General features: G+C 38.1%; 1 long non-coding RNA gene across 1 annotated transcript; it reads left to right on the top strand.

Annotated features, from left to right (window-relative positions):
* The first annotated feature begins 2,938 nt into the window (after positions 1-2,938).
* On the top strand, positions 2,939-8,511 carry LOC125253246. Its single transcript, XR_007181387.1, has 3 exons — positions 2,939-3,176; positions 4,022-4,198; positions 8,048-8,511. It is a non-coding gene; the product is annotated as an uncharacterized LOC125253246 (long non-coding RNA).
* The last annotated feature ends 14,043 nt before the right edge of the window (positions 8,512-22,554 follow it).

Raw genomic sequence — 22,554 nt, 5'->3', positions numbered from 1 at the left:
GTACAGCCCTTGGGGGGATGATAGACTTGCTTATAAATAACCCTGAAATGAATTAAAAGAGATAAAGAGGCTCCTGTTGCCGAGGAGACGGAGGGCTCTCAGCTTTGGCCGGAGGGCACAACGGGGGTGTCGGGACGTGTCGTATAATTGAAACATTGCGCCATGGCAGTGTGGCCTTTGGTGTGATTGATACCGTTTTGGAATACTCCTGTTCGCTCAGGCTCCAGGGGATTTACCTGAGGCAGAGAAGGGAAAGGGGGATGCTTAGGTGGCTCATCTGGGTTTGGCAGAAAATTGGTGCTATCCATCAAGAACCAGATTTAACGAACGCAGAAACCGGGCCGCCCGGCAAAGGATTCTTATTTAAGGCAGTGAACCAGGAAACGTGCGAGGGGCATGGACTGGTGCAGGTCTATCAATCAGCTAGTCAGCTCCTTTATTCAACAAGCGAGCGACAGCCCCTGAGGCCAGCGCATGGGGTTCCGGCTTGTTGGCCTTGCAACACTCTCCCTGAAGGGAAGTGGTGGGAAGTGAATGCGAAAGAGAGGTAGAGAGAGTTTTGGGGTGGGGGACAAGAAGAGGAGAGGCATTAGGGCTTGGCCGTGTCCCCTGATGAGCTAGCATGCTTCATCTTTCTTGCGCGTGGACCTGGAACTGCGGCTTGATGGGATTTTCAGCACTGTGGCCTCCATGCCTCGTCGGCGATCGGTCGGGGGCCTAAGGCCAGTCGCCCTAGCTCTGCGGCAAGGCACTGATGCCCTCGCTGACTTTCTTTACACTGCGCCACCTTTGCCTGAACTTGCAGAAGAAAATCCAGAGTGCAGGATTTAATAGCTACGCAAGAGTGAGAAATGAAATGCAACTTCAGATTTTCTGTGCTTGTAGAATGCCAAAGCATGGCTGTAACCCTGGGTCTCAAACTCAAATTACCTAGCCAACCTTCACCAGGGTTCAGTTGAACAGATACAAGTGTTTTTACAATCATGAAATTTAAGTATATAAAGTTTTTGGTGCAGTTGTTCAGTAGGACAGATATTTGAAGTTCCTTGCAGATTCAGAAAAAAAAGTCTTTATAGTCTTTCATCAACCTCTTCTGAATCTGGCTGCATTCCGGTATGTAACCCTTTTTTCACAATCCAGTAAATTGAAAAAAATGCACTGAAAAAAAGGTTGGGTTAAAAACAACCCAATTGCTTTGGGTAAATGGGTAAATAAATAACAGAACACATGCTGGGTTATTTTTACCCAGCTTGTAGTCATTTGCTGGGTCAATTTGATATTGGTTTTCAATTTGAAATAATAAAAATGGACTCTAAAATCTCTCTATACATATTGAACGAAAACAGTTCAAGTCAGTCTTTTACATTCATAAAATACTCCAAAACATTTAGTAAATGTTTTAGGACATGACAGGAGCAGAAGCAGCAGCCAATGGGAATCTGTGGAAAGAAAACCAGCATCAGGCTGTTCCAGTTCATTAAATGGCAAACTTATATATACATTTTTGAAAAGTTACATAAAAACAGTGTTACCTTGTGCCGTCTCATCTGTCAGGCATAAGTTTCAACCATCAAACGCATGGCGCGACCGCAGCTGCAATGCTGGCGCACTAGATCAGTGTTGCCAGACGTATGATAATTATCATATTTGTACGATAATTTTGACCTCTGTACGATGTACGATCAATAATGAAAAAAATCCAAAATGTACGATAATTTCAGAATTTTGTGACACTTCTAACGATGGTCGTTTTAATCGGCTTATACTCATTGATCTAGCTGTGTATCCTCTACGTCATGATTGTAAGGAGAATGTGAATGTTGTTAGGCATGTCTTCCATCTCATCTCATGTTATGTCTTCTCGGCCAATCATCGTGGAGAATGACTCTCTCTCACGAGCAAAAGTTAAAGGGTTAGTTCACCCCAAAATGAAAATAATGTCATTAATTACTCACCCTCATGTTGTTCTACACCCTTAAGACCTTCGTTCATCTTCGGAACACAAATTAAAATATTGTTGATGAAATCCAATAGCTTGGTAATGGCTCCATTGAGAGCAAAGCCATTCAAACAAAAAAAAAAAATAAAAAAAAATAATGACTTTTCAACAATATGGGCTGAGTTCAAAACACTGGTTCGGAGCACGAATTGAATCAGTGAATCGAAGTGCCAAAGTCACTTGATTTCAGCAGTTTAGCTGTTTGATAGGAGATCCGAATCACTAATTCGATACAAAAGATTCATAAAGCTCAGAAGCGCAGTGTTTTGAAATCGGCCCTATTGTTGAAAATCGTTATTTTTTTTTTTTTTTTTGGTGCACAGAAAGTATTCTTATCGCTTTATAATATAAAGATAGAACCACTGAAGTCACATGAACAGTTTCAAATATGTTTTTAGTACCTTTATGGACCTTGAGAGTTTGAATGGCATTGCTGTCTATGGAGGTCTCGCTGAGCCATCGAATTTCATCAAAAATATCTTAATTTGTGTTCTGAAGATGAACAAAGGTCTCACAGGTGTAGAACGACATGTGGGTGAGTAATAAATGACATTATTTTCATTTTTGGGTGAACTAACCCTTTAACGTTCCTGCCGCAGCGCTTAAGTCAGTTGTACGCCTAATTAAGGTACCCCTAATTATTAATGTATTGTGGTAATTTGCAGGTCATGTCAAAAAGTTGTTGGTCTTGATAAATAGCTGTATTCTGTATGTTTGACTCGTCAAACTAGCCTAGCTTACAGTGATAAAGGGAACATAATTTTGGCTGTACAGCAGGTAAAATAGTGATTGTCCAGCTTAAGTAAGTTCAGTATTGATTCATTCCGTTGTAAAAATCATTAGTTATTAATTTAGTTCATTTATCTATACTAAAAACTCATGCACGATAATTTTCTTCCAAATACGATCATTTTTTGAGCTTCTGGTACGATACTTGGACATTTCCAATCTGGCAACACTGCACTAGATCAACAGCGCTCCTATTATAGTCAGTGGAGCTCACGGCAATTTAGTTATATATGACACCTATGTCACGTCGTGTTTCAGCCCTGGTCGCGCATTCGTTTGACGGCCGTGAAACTTCAATGGTGGCGCAGGCGAATATAGATCCGGTGTATGCTGCGTTTAGAAGGCTAGCGTTCCAAGCTGACTGCGGCGTTCATGTAAATAAAAAAAGGTAAAATGTTAGACTACAGACGTTTTCCTCTGTGTACAGTAAAAATTTGATAGGAATACAATGTAAAACAAACCTTAATTTCATTCAGGAATTTCCCCTCAGTAAGTTTTCTCTCAGAAAAGAAAACAAAATGACCTTTAAGTTCCAGTTTTTACTGGTTTGGCACAGACTACCCAACATTGGGTTACATTTACCCAGCGCTGGGTAGGTATATGTGAGGGGTTTCATTGTAATTAAAAATGACCCAGCAGCTGAGATACAGAAAAACTAACTATTAACTATTTAAAACTAATATTAAAAATAACCCAATAAAATTACCCAGCATTTGGGTAAAAAAATAACCCAGCATTTTCAGAGTGACCTGTTGACTTTTAGACCACAACTTTAGAAGTAATACCACAGCTGGAAAACCGCTGCGTGTTTAGCAGTAGACATTCGGTTGAAGTACTGTTTTGATAAATGTCTAGTTTAGGATGGCGTCGATGGAACTAATACATTCTGCAGGATGAATTGCAGACCGATGCTAAGAGGACACCTGCACGCCTTGTGGCACAGGGCAGAAAATGGACCTGTTCTATTTTCTTCCCTCTCTTTGTCCCTGGTAACCCTCTTCTTCCTTCATTCCCTGAGAAAGTAAAAATTTTTTCTTCTATTTATCTATTGTATAGATTTTCCACCATCTTCTGTTCAGATAAAATGCCGCCCACTAAGAAACCGTGGAGTAAACATCGTTTCATAGCTTAGCCTGAAAGGCAGGAAGAAGGAGGAGAGCGAGTAGAGACAGAGAGGGCGGTGCACTCCCAGACACACAAAATCAATGCTGATCAATGTTTTATATCACCAAGATGCTGCTCCTCTCGACCTGCTCCAGCTGGAAAAAACACCTCCCAATCACCTCTCCTACAAGAGGGCGTCAAGTCCCTCTGGTGTTTTACCCAGAGTTCAATAACCTACTCCACCCTCAATCAAGAGTGAGAAAAGAGGACAACAATAAGGAGAAGCTCTCAACAGGCATGTAAAAGGTGTGTCAAAGTTACCAATATTAAATATACTGTGTCAGTGAATCACATACATCAATATATTCTGAGCCCTCAAAACATGATAAAATAAAGATTTTAAATTATGTGTGTAGATGGGTAAAGCATTGAGTAGACATGGCAAAAGATGACTAGTGATGTGTGATTTCAAAACACCGCTTCGAAGCTTTACAAATCTTTTGTTTCTAATCAGTGGTTCGGAGCGCCAAAGTCGCGTTATTTCAGAAAATGATGCTTCGTTTACACGATCCAAACCACTGATTCGAAACAAAAGATTCGTAAAGCTTCATGAAGCAGTGTTTTGAAATCAGCCATCACTGGATATTGTTGAAAAGTCGTTATTTAGTTTTTTGGTGCACAAAAAGTATTCTCGTCGCTTTATAATATTAAGGTAGAACCACTGTAGTCACATGAACTGTTTTAAATGTCTTTAGTACCTTTCTGGATCTTGAGAGGTTCAGTGACATTGCTGGCAATAGAGGCCTCACTGAGCCATCAGATTTAATTAAAAAAATCTCAATTTGTGAAGGTCTTACGGGTGTAGAACAGTATGAGGGTGAGTAATAAATGACATAATTTTCATTTTTGGGTGAACTAACCCTTTAAGTTGACTGAACAAACACTTAAGTAAAGCTGACAATACTCATTTTTAGTAGAAACAACTTAGTTAAATTAAGTTCATGTAGTTACAGTACATGAGTTTTAAGTAATGTGAACAAGGAAGGTTTGAGTGAAACTAACAACAGTGAAAGTTCCTTTTTTTTTTGAGTGTATTATTCCAAAAATACTTTCACATGCAGAAAGAAGTCTTTGGCCATTGCTTTGTCTTGTTGTTCTGCAGCATCTTGTTCCGTGAACAGTGTGGTTTTCAGATGCTGTATGAAGTTTCATTCGGTTTCATTCTGTTGTTCTGAGTGCAAGAACATGTTTTAATCACATTATATGAACATATTACTGTACATTGATTGCCCAATATGAACTAACTTTTATGGTGTCTGCATTTTTAGATGACACTGTTATTCCTTTATGATTGTCCTTTGGTGAAGGAGTTTGGCCTTATCTGTTAACAAGTGCACATGCGGTGAGGAGGGAGGGAATGTGATTGGTTTTGGCGATATGGGAAAAACATGTATTGCATTCACAGATAGAGTTGGAGTATCCAGTAAGGAATATTACAGACCAAAAAGATAAGGTGTAGCACAATTTGTGTAGCGCCGCAAGCTTCTCTGTTAACACCCATAAATAAATAAATAAACAAAAGATCCAAGATATCCCATGTAATTTTCTGGCCGCCTGTGTTAAAGAGATGGAGCGTGCGCGTTGTGTAAATGGCCCAATATACTACCAGGACACTAAAATTCAATACCATCTCCCCTCACACAGTAAACAGTATTTTTTAAAAGCATGACCAGCAAACACAGAGACAAGCAAATTTAATCCAGAGTTTTTTAACAGGTCTGAGTGGATCGATACCGCAATCCCTTAGACGCACAGAGCATTTCTAAAGCGACAACAACAGCAGGAAATAATGATACTTGGGGGGGGAAAAAAGGAGCAACTGTCAGAATAGAGGCTGGCACATCGGCGATGGTGTCTGTTCTCTCTAATTAATTTTCTCAGAAATGGAGACAAAGTGTGCCAGAGTTTTATTTCCAAGAAGCTAATGAGTTTCCTACCGAGCAAAACTGAAGATAACCAGGAAGGGGGTTGCGGGGAGAGGGAACACATGCATACCATTCCAACTTAATGTGCTTCTCAAATGAATTTCCTATCAGCTCAACTTGTGCCATAATGGTGATTTTATAGCTCCTGGAGCTTCAGCAGTGGTGAATTGTGTTGCGGATTGTGCCCAGGAGATAAAAACCTTAAGTTGCTTGTGAAACTGCATGTAAATGGGGAAATGTGCGATCTCTCTGTGAGTACTGGTACTGCTGTTGTTGTTTGTAGTCATGCATATAGTCCAATATTTTAGAACAGCAAATGTAGAAAGTCACAAGTCTTAATACTGTTTTAAATTTGAGTTTTTCCTCCCTGAAAGCAATCATATGGTTGGTGTGTAGCACACAAGTTGTATGAACCACCTTAGGATACTTTTATGAGGCTTTTGCATTTAAAAAAAAAAAAAAAAAAAATTTCATTGCATGGATAACACAGTCTTCAGAATTTCTATACTTTTTGTGTTCCACCAAAGTGATATGTGTTTAGAACAATGTAAGTGTGAGTAAATAATGACACAATTTTCATTTTTAGTAATAATTCTCACCAAATCATGTCCAGGTCACATTTGATCCCAAATTAAAAGAAACAAAACAAAACATTTTTGTGAAATCAAAAAGGGAGAAAATAGCCTGTTTTAAGACTGTTAATACTATTATTATTATTATTATTATTATTATTAACAGGGTTTCTCATTACAGTATGTTTTTACACAAATTTACTGTAGTTTTTTTTATTTTATTTAAAAAGTCAATGCAACAAATAAAACCATGAAGTTTCATTACTTTGGTATTTAAAATATATATGTGACCCTGGACCACAAAACCAGTCATAAGTAGCAATAGCCAACAATACATTGTATGGGTCAAAATTATCGATTTTTCTTTTATGCCAAAAATCATTAGGATATTAAGTAAAGATCATGTTCCATGAAGATATTTTGTAAATTTCCTACCGTAAATATATCAAAAATATATTTTTATAAGTGGATATGCGTCGCTAAAGACTTCATTTGGACAAGGTGATTTTCTCAATATTTTGATTTTTTGCACCTTCAGATTCCAGATTTTCATATGGCTCGGCCAAATCCTAACAAACCATACATCAATGGAAAGCTTATTTATTCAGCTTTCAGATGATGTATAAATCTCAATTTAAAAAAATTGACCCTTGTGACTGGTTTTGTGGTCCAGGGTCACATATTGTAATTTTCTTTTACACTTATAAGAATGATATTTTTTTGCATTTCAATAATTAGATTTTAACGTTTTAATGATTGTGCATTTTTAAAATACAACTTTAAACAATTACAATTAATTTTTAATATTATTATTTTATTTATACTACTGCTACTAATAATATATTTTTTAAGTAAAATATGTTTTTTGTATTTTTATATTTGAGTGAAATATGACCAGAATGTTTCCTTGATTCAACCAATAAAACAAAAAATATTCCACAGCTCTCACCAGATGTTGTCAGAGCACATAACATTTTTTTCATATTCATTATAAAAAGCTGATGGTATTATTCCACAAAATGGCTTGTGGTTGCTTTGTTTCCATCCTAGTTACAGCCCCATGCAGTTCACTCCGTCTTCCACTTCCTGTGGAGAAACTTTCTGTAGCCAGACCTTGATTTATGTCTCGGGCTTTTCAGGCCAAACAAAGGTTCAGCTGCACAGGGGATCGATGGGCAAGCCACAAAATAAAAGGCAGCAGACTTAGGAATGACTTCAGTGCTGCATATTGAGTGAGCATCTCTCAGCCCCCTTCAACTGAGACGGCCCCTCTGCGGGCATACGCTGATTTGATGAGGCCTTAATAAGCAGTCTGGAAACACTCTGAGTTTAATGAATGAGTCAGTCGTTCTGATGGCTAGGATTATGTGTTTTTATATTATTATTATATCTAATAAGACCGTGCTAGATCACATTGTGACCAGCCCCATTTCCTCCTTTGCCAGTATGTGAAGGTGATTATGTCAGAACATGGCTGTCCTGTCTGCAAACTGATTATATCAGGTTGGACAGTGGTACCCACCCCATAATATATGACGTGCCATTGTGCATCCATCTGTCTGATTCTCTCCCTCTTTCTCCACCTTGTTTATTTTTAGGTAAACGCCAATGGGTGGGACTCACATGCTGATGGAATGACGGTTGTCAGAGGGATTAAAACTAAAGATGAACCATGTGGGAGTTTCCTCCAAAGAGCCTGTGGATAAATCTCATTAGCATACCTGCTCTGTGGATGGCTGTAAATTTAAGGAATGACATGCTGGAGAGAATGAGGTTGGTTGAAAGTAGAGGGTGAATAAACAGGCAGAAGCAACGCCATAGTGCCACTAAGACCCCACCTGCCCAGCATTAATCATTAGAATAGCACCAGTTTTTGTGCCATCTCCAAGGCCTCAGAAACCATTAAACATCTGGTCTCAATATAAAGTTTGTACATACTGTACTGTGCCATTACCAAGGAGTCAAGGTTAGTCTGGTTAGCATGGCCTGGTTAGCCCCTGCTGGTAGACACCATAACTACTATAAAGGCTATCCCATCTGGTCCAAGCCAACAGAAAGTCTACTGTGGTCACACAAAATTGTAATGATGGTTATGGGAGGAATGTGTCACCACACAGTGCGTCACACTTTGCTGACATTCAGAGTGCCTATGATGACCCCTCTCCATTGTCGAAAGTGCCCACAATGGGTATGTGAGTGTTGGAATTGGACCTTGGAACAGTAGAAGAATGTCGCCTGGTCTGATGAGTCCTTTTTCTTTTACATCACATGGACGGCTGTGTATGTGGGTGCAGTTTAAAGGAGACTGTCCTCCAAAAAAAACCCGACCCTATAGGTCGTTTTTCAAGCACCTTATTACAACCTATATTTATGTTTTAAAGTCATGCGCCCTCTAGCTGGCGTAAAAATAATGACAGTGTCGTGTTGAAATGACGTATAACTGTCGTTACCAATCAAAATTCGTGTTTATTTAAAGGTGCCCAAGAACGTTCTTTCACGAGATGTAATATAAGTCTAAGGTGTCTCCTGAATGTGTCTGTGAAGTTTCAGCTCAAAATACCCCATAGATTTTTTTAAATTAATTTTTTTAACTGCCTATTTTGGGGCATCATTAACAATGCACTGATTTACACTCGGCGCCGCCCCCTTAAATCGCGTGCTCCCTGCCACACCAGCTGTCGACTATATTACAGCGCATTTACAAAGTTCACACAGCTAATATAACCCTCAGATGGATCTTTACAAGATGTTCATCATGCATGCTGTATGCATGCTTCGGATCATGTGAGTAAAGTATTTATTTGGATGTTAAAGTTTTATTCTGAGTGAATTTGAGGCTGTCCTCCGTGGCTAACGGCTAATGCTACACTGTTGGAGAGATTTATAAAGAATGAAGTTGTGTTAATGCATTATACAGACTGCAAGTGTTTAAAAAATGAAAATAGCGACGGCTCTTGTCTCTGTGAATACAGTAAGAAACGATGGTAACTTTAACCTCATTTAACAGTACATTAGCAACATGTTAACGAAACTTTTAGAAAGACAATTTACAAATATCAGTAAAAATATCATGCTATCATGGATTATGTCAGTTATTATCTGCCATTTTTCGCTGTTGTTCTTGCTTACCTAGTCTGATGATTCGGCTGTGTGCAGCTCCAGACGTTAACTGGCTGCCCTTGTCTAATGCCTTTCATAATGTTGGGAACATAGGCTGGCATTATGCAAATATTGGGGCGTACACCCCGACTGTTACATAACAGTCGGTGTTATGTTGAGATTCGCCTGTTCTTCGGAGGTCGTTTAAACAAATGAGATTTATATAAGAAGGAGGAAACAATGGGGTTTGAGACTCACTGTATGTCTTTTCCATGTACTGAACTCTTGTTATTTAACTATGCCAAGGTAAATTTAATTTTTGAATCATGGGCACCTTTAAATGCAATGTGTGGACTTTTTACACCATTTCTCCTATTTCCATTTAGCAAAACTATTTTTTTATTAACAACTACACCCGGGAAAGTGTCCTGTTGTCGATAGGGGCACAACTTTAGTAAACGCTCCTATTTGTTGTATTTCAGGGAAGTGACAATCGACCTATATGGTCATATTGGTTGGAGGACATGTTGGTTTAAAGGGGACATATCATGAAAATCTGACTTTTTCTGTGTTTAAGTGCTATAATCAGGTCCCTGGTGCATCCACCAATCCAGAAAACATGAAAAAGGACAACCCAGTAACTTTGTTTTGGGAAGCCTTTCTCTGCAACCATGTGAAAAAACGCGCCGTTCAGATTTCGCTCCCCTAGTGACATAGGAAGAGGATCTTATTACAATATTACTGCCCATTAATCTGGATGTTTCCACCCATGGCACCGTCATTTTGTTTTCGCAAGTCTCCAGTTTCCAGTACCAGTTTCCACTTCTTTAGAGAAGAGGAAGAGTTTTTGTAGTAGAGTGTTGTTGCCATGCTGTCATTTTACGCCTGACTGCTTCACAAACGAGGGTCAATTCAACGCTTGATTTGCACAAAAGATTATCACGACGGCACATGCTAGTCGATGAGTTGAATCAAATCCACAGCGACTACATAAATTTATCCACTAACCATTCAGAAACGTCTAGTTGCATTCTATAAGTTGTATTTTCTTCCTGAGTCTCTCCATCAGTGTCCGACTCCAGTTTGAACAATGTAAGGCTGAACACCGTTACTGATAATGGTCATTTTGGCTGCGTGAGATTTTCCAGCTTTGTTGTTGTTGAGCAACCGAAGCGCGAGCTGTTAAAGCTCCGGGAGCAGCAGCTCACTTGCATCTAAAGGGACATAAAAAAGGCGCATTTTTGCTTATACCTAAAAAGGGTCAAATCTGTTTTGAGTTGAAACTTCACAGACATTCTGGGGACACCAGAGACTTTTATTACATGTTGTAAAAAGGGGCATAATAAGTCCCCTTTAAATGGGGAAGTGATGTAATCAGGATGCACTGTGGGACGACGTCAAGCTGGGAAAGGGTCGGAGCCATTTTGGCAGCACATGGAGGACCAACAGCATATTAGGCAGGTTTATTAGAAAAGCTTTATTTAATTGCATTGGAAAGTTTTCTGCAATTAGGCTTATTGAATGAAAATATTTTTGAGTACAGTTTATGTAATTTTTTTCCCCTTTCAATTTCCTGCTTTCACTCAGACCCCTGCTACACAACACAAACATCTGTTGTAGTTTGATTTTGTTCACTCAACATAATTAAACTGCTTATTGAGTGGGGGAGAGTGCAGGATACACAAGTGGTCAATATGTACAGTTGATAATGGAGGTTCGAGTTGGAGGCCAAGTAGGATTGCATTTGTTGTTCTATAAAGGAAAAGATGGAGAAAAAGCACTGTTCTGTCTCGCCGTACATCTCCTTAGAGATGAACGGCCTGCCAGGTTGCCCATGATGGCTTGGGCCAAGGTGCCATATTGTAGCAATTGGTCCTGCACGCTGGTGGCTGTCACTTAGCTCTGCGTGTGTGACAGCCTGAGCTCTCTGTCTGTCTGCCAGGCCTCCCTGCACAACCCACCCCCCTATCCATCTGCTTTCGGACCCTCTGAGATATCACCTTGCACCTAGAGACTTATCTCGTTATGGTTCCCATGACTGCATTACATATCGAACAAGCCTTTCCAAGCTCAGTTCCTCTCCCGTTGTGCCACATTGTCCAAGTTGCATTGAGCAGAATCCATCTCACCCTCCTTTCCTGAAGGTTGCCCACCTGTGGTCTTGGTAAAGACATGCCCAAGGGGTCTAGGTTTGACTGATGAGGTGGCCCTTGCTGGTTGATGCAATAACTACACCATCTGGGGGTCAAGTGGCATTATTGCCCATTGATGGCCATTCAAAATTCAAAATTTCATGTTATGTGTCGTAGTTGGTGTTTTTTTTTTTTACCAAAGTAGGGATAGTTCACCAATAATCTATCATTATTTACTTGTATGTCTTTCTTTCTTCTGTGGAACACAAAATAAGATCTTAAAAAAGGATTTTTGGCCATACAATGAAGGCCAGTGGGGTCCAAAACAACAATGTATGGACAACTACCATACTTCAAAATATCCTCTTTTGTATTTCAACGACATCCAAGTGAGTAAATGATTACAGAATTTTTATTTGTGAGTGAACTATGAAATGTGCTGTTTGAAATGTACTTTATGTTTTTGAAAGAAGACTCTTCATGCTCACCAAGGCTGTGTTTATTTGATTAAAAATACAGTAAAATTATGAAATATTATTACAATTCAAAAGTACTGTTATATATTTAAAAATATAACATTTGTGTGATGATATTGCTGAATTTTCAGCAGCTGTCAGTCCACTAACAGTAGTGTATGTCTTCTGTCTTTCATATCGCATTTCATGATGGTCGCTTGTAAAGGATTTGGGACTGTGTACGTCCTTTTAGTGCCAATGGCCCTTGCTGAACACAGTTGCTGGTTTGATCTCAACATGGAATGAACTAGTGGGATTTGTCCTGTTTTCCAGGGAGAAAGTGAATAGACTATTAATGATAAGGTACTTTACAATGGCTTTGGTTCACATTAACTGGCTGTGTTTGATGTTGTTGAATCAGGGCGAATAGAAAATTCAAATACTTTGTAAATGAATTGAAACCTCATTGAGAGGGTTTCTTTATTCATGCCATCGTGAATCCAGACACATTATTTGTGTCAGAGCAAAGCATATCATCTCCAGAGTTAAAGTGAGTGACTCCGACAGTAAGTATTGCCAGAATTCAACACTCGCTCAGTTTCTGAGCAGCTATTTTCCAGGCTGTCTGCTGGCCGCCCGTGCCAATGAAAGACTCCGGTCTGCAGCACGCAAGCCATTTAATGAGAGTTCTGTGCTGATCTGAGCACAAATGAGCCAGGGGAAGTTTGATGTGCCACTCAAAACTGGTTTTCCATCATTATCTAAATCTAGCATAAAACCCCCCATAACTTTGAGGCTCAAATTAGTTTTAGAGAATTTTTTGCTCATTAATGTCATGTCAGTCTGCAAGATGTATCCAAAAGATAAATGAGAAAATGGAAATTGTACAGCACAAAGGACTTCTCTGTTGAGAGATGCCGGGTGTTGCCGTCGACTTTTCGCGCTTGTGTTTTAGTAAGCTTTTAAAATAACCTTTTTGTAGAACTTATACTTTCTTCCTCAATTAAATCCGAAGATGTCGAATATTTAGATGATACCTGTCCACGGCACTGTGACCTAACACTTTGTGATTCGCGAGTTCAAAAAGGTCATAAATATCTTTAGAAATGCTCAAGAATCTGTCTTGGGGATTATGCCGGCTTGGAAAAGTAATTAGTTGCACCAAAGATGTATTGCAGAATGACTCTGCTAGGGAACTAAGAAGCTTTTGGGGCTCCAATTAAAACTTCATAGGAAACTCAGATCTGTATATTACATTTAGAGAGTGCTAGAGAAAAGACACCAGGTAGGGGGAGATAAGGTTGATTTGCATATGTTCTAAATATACTGCATGTACAGTGCTGAGGTTGTTGGGTTTGCATTTGCACATTTCGTTTTAGCTGCTTAATTTTGAGGTCTTTGAGTACATCCTGACTCTTAAAAGGAGACAGATGTTACTTCAGACAACATTTGCTTTTCATTATGTTTTCCAGGAGGAAAGTGAATAGACTATTGACATTAATGAGCTAGGTCAGCCGCAACCACTTGTTAAGCTATGCAGGGAATATTGACCTGCGTAAAGACCATCACAGAGAGGCACAAAATCACTCTCCAGAACATTTTCGTTTACTGTTACTTGCTGGTGAATGATTTCCCCTCCTTCATCCAGAATGCAGAATCCCTGGCAACATTCAAAAGACAGCTGAAAACTCATCTCAGAAAAAAAAAATCGATGCTTTCACTTCCTTTAATCCCTCCCTATACTCTAAGCAATGTCTGAAACTTTGAATTGTGAGCACTTCTTGTGTTCATTTGTCTCTTTATGATGAATAGAAAACAGTCATTTTTAATAGTAATAATATTTAATTATATTACAGTTTTTACTGTATTTTTAATCAAATATATGCAGCCTTGGTGATCAGACTCCCTTTTAAAAAAAATCCCAAACTTTTAAACGGCACTGTATAAAAGGAGTACATTTAAGATTCTACACTATTTCTTGGTCACTAATATGAGTCATTTTGTGAGAATTCTTTGTACAGAAAGTTTTATTTATTTATTGCTCTTCGGATCATTCTTAAATCATGCTGGATAACATAATCATCAGTTATTATTAAAAAATACTATGAATATTGTATATGGGCCAATGACGTGACGGGTCATTTTTTTGTCCAAAGGCCTTAATAATAATAAAAAACAAAGATATGACATCCAAAGTATGTAAGGTAGTACAAATAGACCTCTTTCATTGAATCAAAATGGTTTAATTATATTTTGCTACATATAAAGATATTTTAAAGATTTTGACGTGTCAAAAGGTCATTCGGTTTAACCGTCCAAAGGCCAATACAGCCATTTCATTTGTAATTAAAATATCTTAAAATTTCATAAATGTATGTATTTTTTTATTCTGGCATGATTTTATAGCATCATCATAGTGCAAAATGGTATTAAAATTATGTGTAGAAGTCGTTGCTTTGTTATGAGAATGAATGTCCGGAAAAATTAATTTCATTGACGTCACTTGGATTAACTAATATAAAGGACCATTTTGGATCAAGTCATGTGGTCAGTATCATGTGACAGGATGTGACATCATTCAGACACCTGCTAACTAACTCTCTCTTAACTATTTGAAAAATTAATGTTTTCACTTGCTCATACGCATGTCCCGAAACAGGTCATTCGAATACAACCTCTATAAAACATGGAAAATGTTGTAATATTTTAAAAAACTTTTACTAAATATAAAATGTTTGATTGTCCTTTTGGTAGCTAGCTAGCTAGATATCAGCCTGTAGGCAATGTTTGAAAATATCATCATTCGGTATAACCAAAAGTGTCATTCATTAAAACCGAAATTTTGGTTAAACCAAATGACATTTTTGGTGACACATTTTGTCCTTCTTGTAAAAATGACAAAAGCAGTGTTAATAGATTATAAAAACCACACAATCTCATTGTTAACACTTAATAAAACCTTAAAATTAATTATATCTCCATTATGGTTTTTTTTACACTATTAAAAACCTTATTCGTCAATGACCCATATATAGTAGAATACTAAGGAATTCTGTAATTCATGTTAATTTTTCAGTTTAACTCGTTATATAATTTCTAATATATATATAAAAAATGGTTAAAACATTTAACTAGTGTTCCCAGGCTTTTGGACCCCACTGTATTTTAATTGTGCACATAAATCTTCTGCTTCTTTTTGCACTCTTTGCCAAGAAATGTAGTAGTAATGTGTTCAAAATGTAACTGAATTAGATTTTGCAACAGAAAGAAACCACTTAGCCTGTTTACCCTGAACACCTCCACTTCTTGATTACTTAGTGTTTAGCTACAGTTCTCATACACTGTATTCTAATGTAAATGTGTAATTAATTCAAGCAGACAAGGACTTGTAAGGATGTTTAGTCTCTTGTTCAGCAAGAAACAAAATCACTACTTTTTCAGCTCGCTCGCTTTAACAAGTTGAGCCAGAACCCATTTATTCATGAGTAACTTTGACAAGCAAAAAATGTAGCGCAATATGTGTGAAAAAGAGTAAGAACGGGGGCTAGAAAAATGGAGGGATGTGCAAATGCATGCAGCAACTCTAGAGCTTTCCTGGAGGAAGCGAGTGAGAGTTCTAAAGATGTCACACAAACCAAGACATTTCAAAGGAGCCACGACAGGCGAGATACAATAATGTCCAATAATCGGACAGAAGGCACCAAAGGTGGCGCAATTTAGGATCAAAGGAGTGGCAAAAAATTGGAGATAATCATTCCATTTTAGGTTTGATACAAAGGGATCATGCCAGGAGTGTTGAAGTGTTTACGCTCACACTAATCAGTATCCATCAAGAGCTGGCCTGGAGCTGCAGTGCTGGCTTCTTTGCTCCGTGAGATGGTTTCATTCACTGGAATCGCTGGTAGAGGTAGAGGTAGGGTCTTTGATCATTGCTTCACTAAGCACACAACCTACTGCCCTCAAAAAATCTTTTTCTGATACTGTTACTTCCTACATTTCAACATTTTGGTGTCCTTAAGGCTTTGAAATGACCAATGTAAACTTTTCTATTAATACTGCAGCTCCTTTGTTTTGGTTGTAGGCCACAGAGCTGCTACTGTTGGACAAGTTGTTCTCTCCTAACTTCTGTCCCAAAACATCCTACACTGAAAACAATTGCTTACTGCTAGTAAATTTAACAAATAATTACAAAGAAATGCCAAGTAACACACCGAATTAAATGTGAAATATTGAAGTACAAAGACTGAAATAGTATTTGTTTAATATTTTTAAACTGTGTACCGGGACTCGAAACATATTGGCTGAATTTGAAATGACTTAGTAGTATACTACTACTTTTACTGTTTCTGCCATGTGGCAAAAATTGGAAGAGTATTATGCTAGTATGCTATTATTAATTCATCCATTGTTATTGGATACTTACGAAACAGTCGGTTTCCGTAAGTAAAAACATTCATTTTCTCCATATGGAAATTGATTTTTAACGATAAGTCGGTACATTTACACGACAATGACGTACTAAAAATGGAAAAGTTATTCATGTACATACGACAACGTTGTCATAATGATCCCCATTCACACGGATCCACAAAAAAGATTAAAAACGGCAAAGTCTCCAGAGTTAAATCAGCTCTGCTCAGAGTACATATGGTCCCTCTCTAAATAGTGTTAAAATAAAACTAAAGCAGAGTTAAAGTTAATGAGATAATTAAGCAATTAATTAAGTAATGATTGTGCATTAGTGATGAACACCTTCTGTTAACAAGCAGAATCACTGAAGAAAAGAGAAACACAAGAACTGTCATTCGCAATGCTTCATGGTATTGTATTCCTTCACTAAAGTGATTCAATAAAGTCTTAAACCTTTTTGTCAGATTTTTAAATATGTTTTTGCTTCAAATGAAAGTTTGCAATGTTATGAATAATTCAAATCGTAGCTTTAAATTAGATGTTTTAAAAATCCCCATGGGAAAAATGAATGGAAAAAAGACTCATGCATGGGCACTAATACACATGGTTCTCTGGAATACTTGATTCTGATTGGTCAATCGTGGCATCCAGTGGTCAGATATTTCTTAATATTCACTGTTGTCCATTGCAGTGTTGTATATCAGACTGTTCATCTGGGTAAATGAAACTGTGAAAATGACCACAGAGAACATCAGTATTAATATATTATTGCCATGCCTGTCTTGTTGCTAGGCAGATTATTTTGTAGATTGTAATGGAGTATTTATGCCTAGTGGAAGCTTTAAAATAATATCCCATACACAACATAACATAACTGCACATTATTGATTGATTGGTGCAACTAAAAGTCTCTCAAAATGTAGTCACTGCTTCAGAATCTGTGGAAGGTTTATGTTGCTGTCTGAGCAGTAAGAACATGGCTAATATATTCCAGAAAGGGTTTGCGCTAAATGACAAGCATTGCCCCACTCTCCTGCAGCTCTCCGGCAGTCAGGTGATCGGTGGTCCATGCCCGGCTTTATTATGCCACAGTGTGTGCGGCTGCCTCCCACCGCACTTCATTAGTTCCCTGTGATACTTAAGCGCAAACACACAGGCTCGGCAGTAGCTCTAAATAAAACAGCTCTGTGAGGGCGGGGGCGTCTGAACGGTCTGTAGAAGTCCAGGATCAATTGGCCCACGCTGGCATCTTACATTTGACGTCTTTCCTTGTTTTCAGGCTCTTTCAAAAGAGTTGGCTACCAGCAAATCTGAAATTGAGATGATTTTAGGCACACAAAAGCTCTTTCACCTGCTGAGAAACATAAGACATGCATAAGAGTCAGTTGAAGGAATGCAAATCAGTTCGTTGAAATGTATTCAGTTAAATGCTTTCGCATTGAATATATTCTGTTTCTATGCTGTTATAATGCAAATGTAACCCTGAAAGCAAAAAAGACAGACATGAAAATCCACACAGGGGTTTGGTAACAATGAACAAAGGTCAGTGTCTGGATTGAAGGGAAGGTAAATAAATCTAATTGCTTCAAGGTTAATGGTGACATGAAATAAAATGGATTTGGTGTCGAAGGCAAGCTGACAGGTGATTTGACACAGAAATATAGACCTTGGATTTTAAAAAAATAAACCTGTGTCATGTGGACCAGTTTTAAGCTTCTGATTGTCTATTAGTCTGAAAGCCTCAATTCCAGTGGGGACTAATTGCAAGGAAAAGCTCTGTAAAACTCTTTGTAAAAGTCATACAGATTTGGAACGTCATGCTGGTGAGTAAATGATGACAAAATTTTCATTTTTGCGTAAACTATACCTTTTAAATCCACCTGGTTTCTCATTGTGAATGAATTTCACCCTGTGATTTCATCAGGGATGCAGGCCTGCTGCAATTCTTTCCCTTTTCACTCTCACTGAAGCCCCAGACAGAAGCTTCCCTGGAGACTTTCGCTTCTTGTTTAAACCTGACACAAATTCCATGTCACAATGCCCAGAGTGACAGCGCTTGCAGGCACAAAAGCAAATATTTCCGTTTCTGGTCGTACCCAACCCCCTTTACACGTCCCCACCGACACCTGAACCCTCCCTTTCCTCAACAGTTCCAACACTGCAAGCCAGCCATTTGTCACAAAGTAATTATAGAATTATCGATTGGTGAGCAATTAACAGTCCCTCCCTTTTCACTATTCCCCCCTCCCCATCTTTTAATTTGCAGTCAGACTGGCAAGAGCAAAAAAGCTTTAGGAGTAACACATTTAATCCCTTTGGGATTTCTCTACAGTCTTCAGATTAATAGAGGGACAGGGACAAAAGGCCTTTTTTTGCCTGCTGTTTCCTGCCCGCTGTTTTCCTGCTCTGTCTGGCTGCATGTCTTCAGGCCTGGCCCTCCCCAACAGCGTCTCTCATGCCTCCTACAGACTTGCGTCGAAAAGCTCCTCGTATTAGCATTGTGATGAGATGTACTGTCGGATATCTGCTGAATTTGATAAAGAAGGTGCAATATAAAGGAATGAGGCTGTAACTTCCTGAGGCTGTGTAATCCAACTGACCGTTTTGATCATTCCAGGGGAATGTGTGGGGGAAGGGGATAAGAGTACACTTATAGTGTGTTTTATGAATACAGAATGCTTCAAGTTTTCTTTTTATTCTCACACTTGAATCTTTAATACACTCTAAAAAACATGGTTCTTTAAAGGTCCTTTACATGTAGTTCTATTTAGAACTGTATCATCCTGAAGAACCCTTTATATGCTAAAATGGTTCTTTAGTGCTTAGGGTTCTTTTTTCCCGCCTTTTTGTTTTTCAAATCTGTAACTGTCAAAGCCACCTCATTACTGATTTTCTGGAGCTCAGCCATCCAGTTACAGATTGTCACTCTACACACTCAACAGTTAAAAGAGTTCTTTCTTAAAATGTCTATAAATTTTAAAGGGTTAGTTCACCCAAAAATGAAAATAATGTCATTACCGTAAGACCGTAAGAACATATTTAAATCAGTTCATGTGAGTACAGTGGTTAAATATTAATATCATAAAGTGACGAGAATATTTTTGGTGTGCCAAAAAAAACAAATAACGACTTATATAGTGATGGCCGATTTCAAATCACTGCTTCATTTCACTGCTTATGAATCTTTTGTGTTGAATCATGATTTGGATCGTGTGTCAATCCGGCAAACTGCTGAAATCACGTGACTTTGGTGCTCCGAACCGCTGATTCAACACAAAAGATTCATAATGCTCTGAAGCTTCATGAAGCAGTGTTCTTTCAAAGCATGGTTCTTTATGGAAACTTATAAAAAGGGTTCTATTTAGCACCAAAAAGGGTTCTACTATTGATACAAGCCAAAGAACCCTAATTTGGTACTGTTTAGAAATTTTTTTCTTAAGATGGTACAGAGGTAATGATGACACAAAATGAGATGTTGTGTTTTCTGCTTCTAAGGAGATTACAGAGTGATGGGTATATTAAAGGTATAGTTCATCCTAAAATGAAAATTAAGTCATAAATTACTCACCCTGATGTTGTTCTAATTCCGAATGCCCTTTTTTCTTTTATGGACCACAAAAGGAGAATTTTTAAAAAATGTCCTGCTATTTAATGGCAGTGAATAGTGACCAGCATCAAGCATTTTAAAAAAGACGCGAAAGTATCACAATTAATTGAAGGACAGGGACAAAAGTAAAAAAAAAAAAAAAAAAAAGAATTTCTTAATTGTTTCTTAATTTTCATTTTAGGATGAACTATCCCTTTAAAATAACAACATTACGTGCTAACACAACTAAACTCTTTCAAAACTCAGACAGGGATAGTGTGAATGCAAAAAACAATACAAAACAAAACTGGGTTCTTTGTTCCTTGTTTAATTTTTGGCCCATCAAAAGAGGTTTAAGTTGGTTTCTTATAATGAGAATTCAGGTGTAAAACACTATTACCTGGTTTCACAGACAAGGTTTAAGCCAAGTCCCAGACTAACATGCACGTTTGAGCTGCACTGTAAAAAAATGACCGTGATTTTAACAGTAAAAGACTGTAAAAACGCTGCAGTGAAAAACTGTTAATTGGTTTACTGAAAGTTCACGTACTATATACGGTGAATAACTGTAATAGATCTAACGGTACATTTAATGTAATTTTACGGTAAAATACCGTTAAATTCACAGTTTTTGGAAGTGAAAAATAACAATTCATTGTAAAATTTACAGTGAAAAACCGTAAATTGACATTCCCACAATTCCCTGCGTGACACTTCACATTTGATATATTTTCGTTGAAATAACTCTGTTTCTTCTTAGTTTTTCTCATTTTTTTCTAATCAGTTATGTACATTAGGGTTTTATGTTACATCTAATGTTGTTAAATTAATGTTTATTGCATTTTTAAAATGTCATGTGTGTTACCATGATGGTGTTTAGGGTGTGTGTGAATGACACTGTGTGCACCTTCTATATGTTAGTGTTGTCCTTCTCAGCTTGTGGAAAAGCTGCTTGTGATGAACTTTGATTAATCATGTGACTCTCATCACCACTGTGTTTGGAGATTGTCAGCGTATTATAAAGGTGCTGTGGGATTACAAATTTGTTCTATGTTATATTTAGGTTCCAATGTAATAGTATATGAACTGAAAACTTTATGTATATTGTGGCAAGGCAGGCAGACCAGGTGTCTGAGACACTAACCTTTTGTCTCATGCATTTCCTGACCATGTGGCATGACCAGCTCAAGATACAGCTGTGCTTTGTCTCTATGATAATGTAAAGGTATAGGTGATACTGCCAGACTGATTGGATTAGCACCTATGCATTTGAATGACACATTTATGCTGATTAGATCATGGCTGGGAAATGTAGGCAATGATCTGATTCCTGTACTGCATTTGCATCCTTGTTTAGATTGTCCACACCCCTACTCTATGTATCCCTCCCCCTTGAATGTATATGAACTACCAAGTCACTGCCTTAGTTAGACTTTGGATGACCACAGCGACACACAGCGTGTTTCTCAATAAAGAGTAACTTCTGCTTCAAGAGATCCCAAAGTCTCCTGGTCTATGCTTCTGAGATTTCCAACAGTTTTGGTGCCGTGACCCGGATAGAGCTTCTCACCTCAAATCAGATTGGAACTTCAAGCACAACAAAGATCTGATCCAAAGGAAGATCCAGGCTGAATTTTCCTGTTCACCCAAGGGTTGGTGAGTGATACTCTATCCAAAAGAACCAAAGACCAGTACTAATGTGTTATCCTCTGCGCCGTCAGAGAAGAGTTAACAGACAGCTGTAGGGTTTGGTTAACTAAGTTATCCTCTAAAAATGTTCTTTTAGAGATGAAGTTTATCCTCTGTTTAGGCAGGGAAGTTTAGCATCACATGCTAATAATTAGGTATCCTCTGTTCAGGCAGGGAAGAATTAGTGTAAAGTGCTAATAATTTGTGTTGTCCTCTGTTTTATCAGGGAAGGTGGTGTGTTAACAGAATAGCCATCCTCTACTTTGCTAGAGAAGAAGGTTCATCCTCTGTTAATTCAGGGAAGGTTATAACTGTTAAAGTGTGGTAGCAAGTTGTTTCAACTCTGCTCGTCAGAGAAGGTTGAATACATTACGATGTGTATTAACTAGATTAACCTCTGCTCTGTCAGGGAAGTGTTGAAGTGTATTGTTGTGCCAGAAAGACATTACAAAATGTTGAGAAAGAATGCTAGACTAATTCCAACAACTGAGAAAGGTGGACTAGCTACCCTTTATGGACAGATAGTGAGTTCAAATCATTGTTAGGAAAACACATGGACTCAATAGTGACTGAGTCAGTCAGATTGGATTTGACAAAGAAATTTGGGATTCATCCAGGAAAAGTTTGGTCTATTGGAGAATGCAAAAAGGTACTTGGTGCTTGTATTCGGAAGAAAAATATGATGGGCATTATCTGCTGCCACAGAGAATTTACTCTATCCATTGCACAAGACC

Source organism: Megalobrama amblycephala, linkage group LG18 (genome assembly GCF_018812025.1).
Source record: "Megalobrama amblycephala isolate DHTTF-2021 linkage group LG18, ASM1881202v1, whole genome shotgun sequence".
Taxonomy (NCBI): domain Eukaryota; kingdom Metazoa; phylum Chordata; class Actinopteri; order Cypriniformes; family Xenocyprididae; genus Megalobrama; species Megalobrama amblycephala.
The sequence above is the reverse complement of the archived record's forward strand: the minus strand, read 5'-3'. Positions and strand labels throughout refer to the sequence as shown.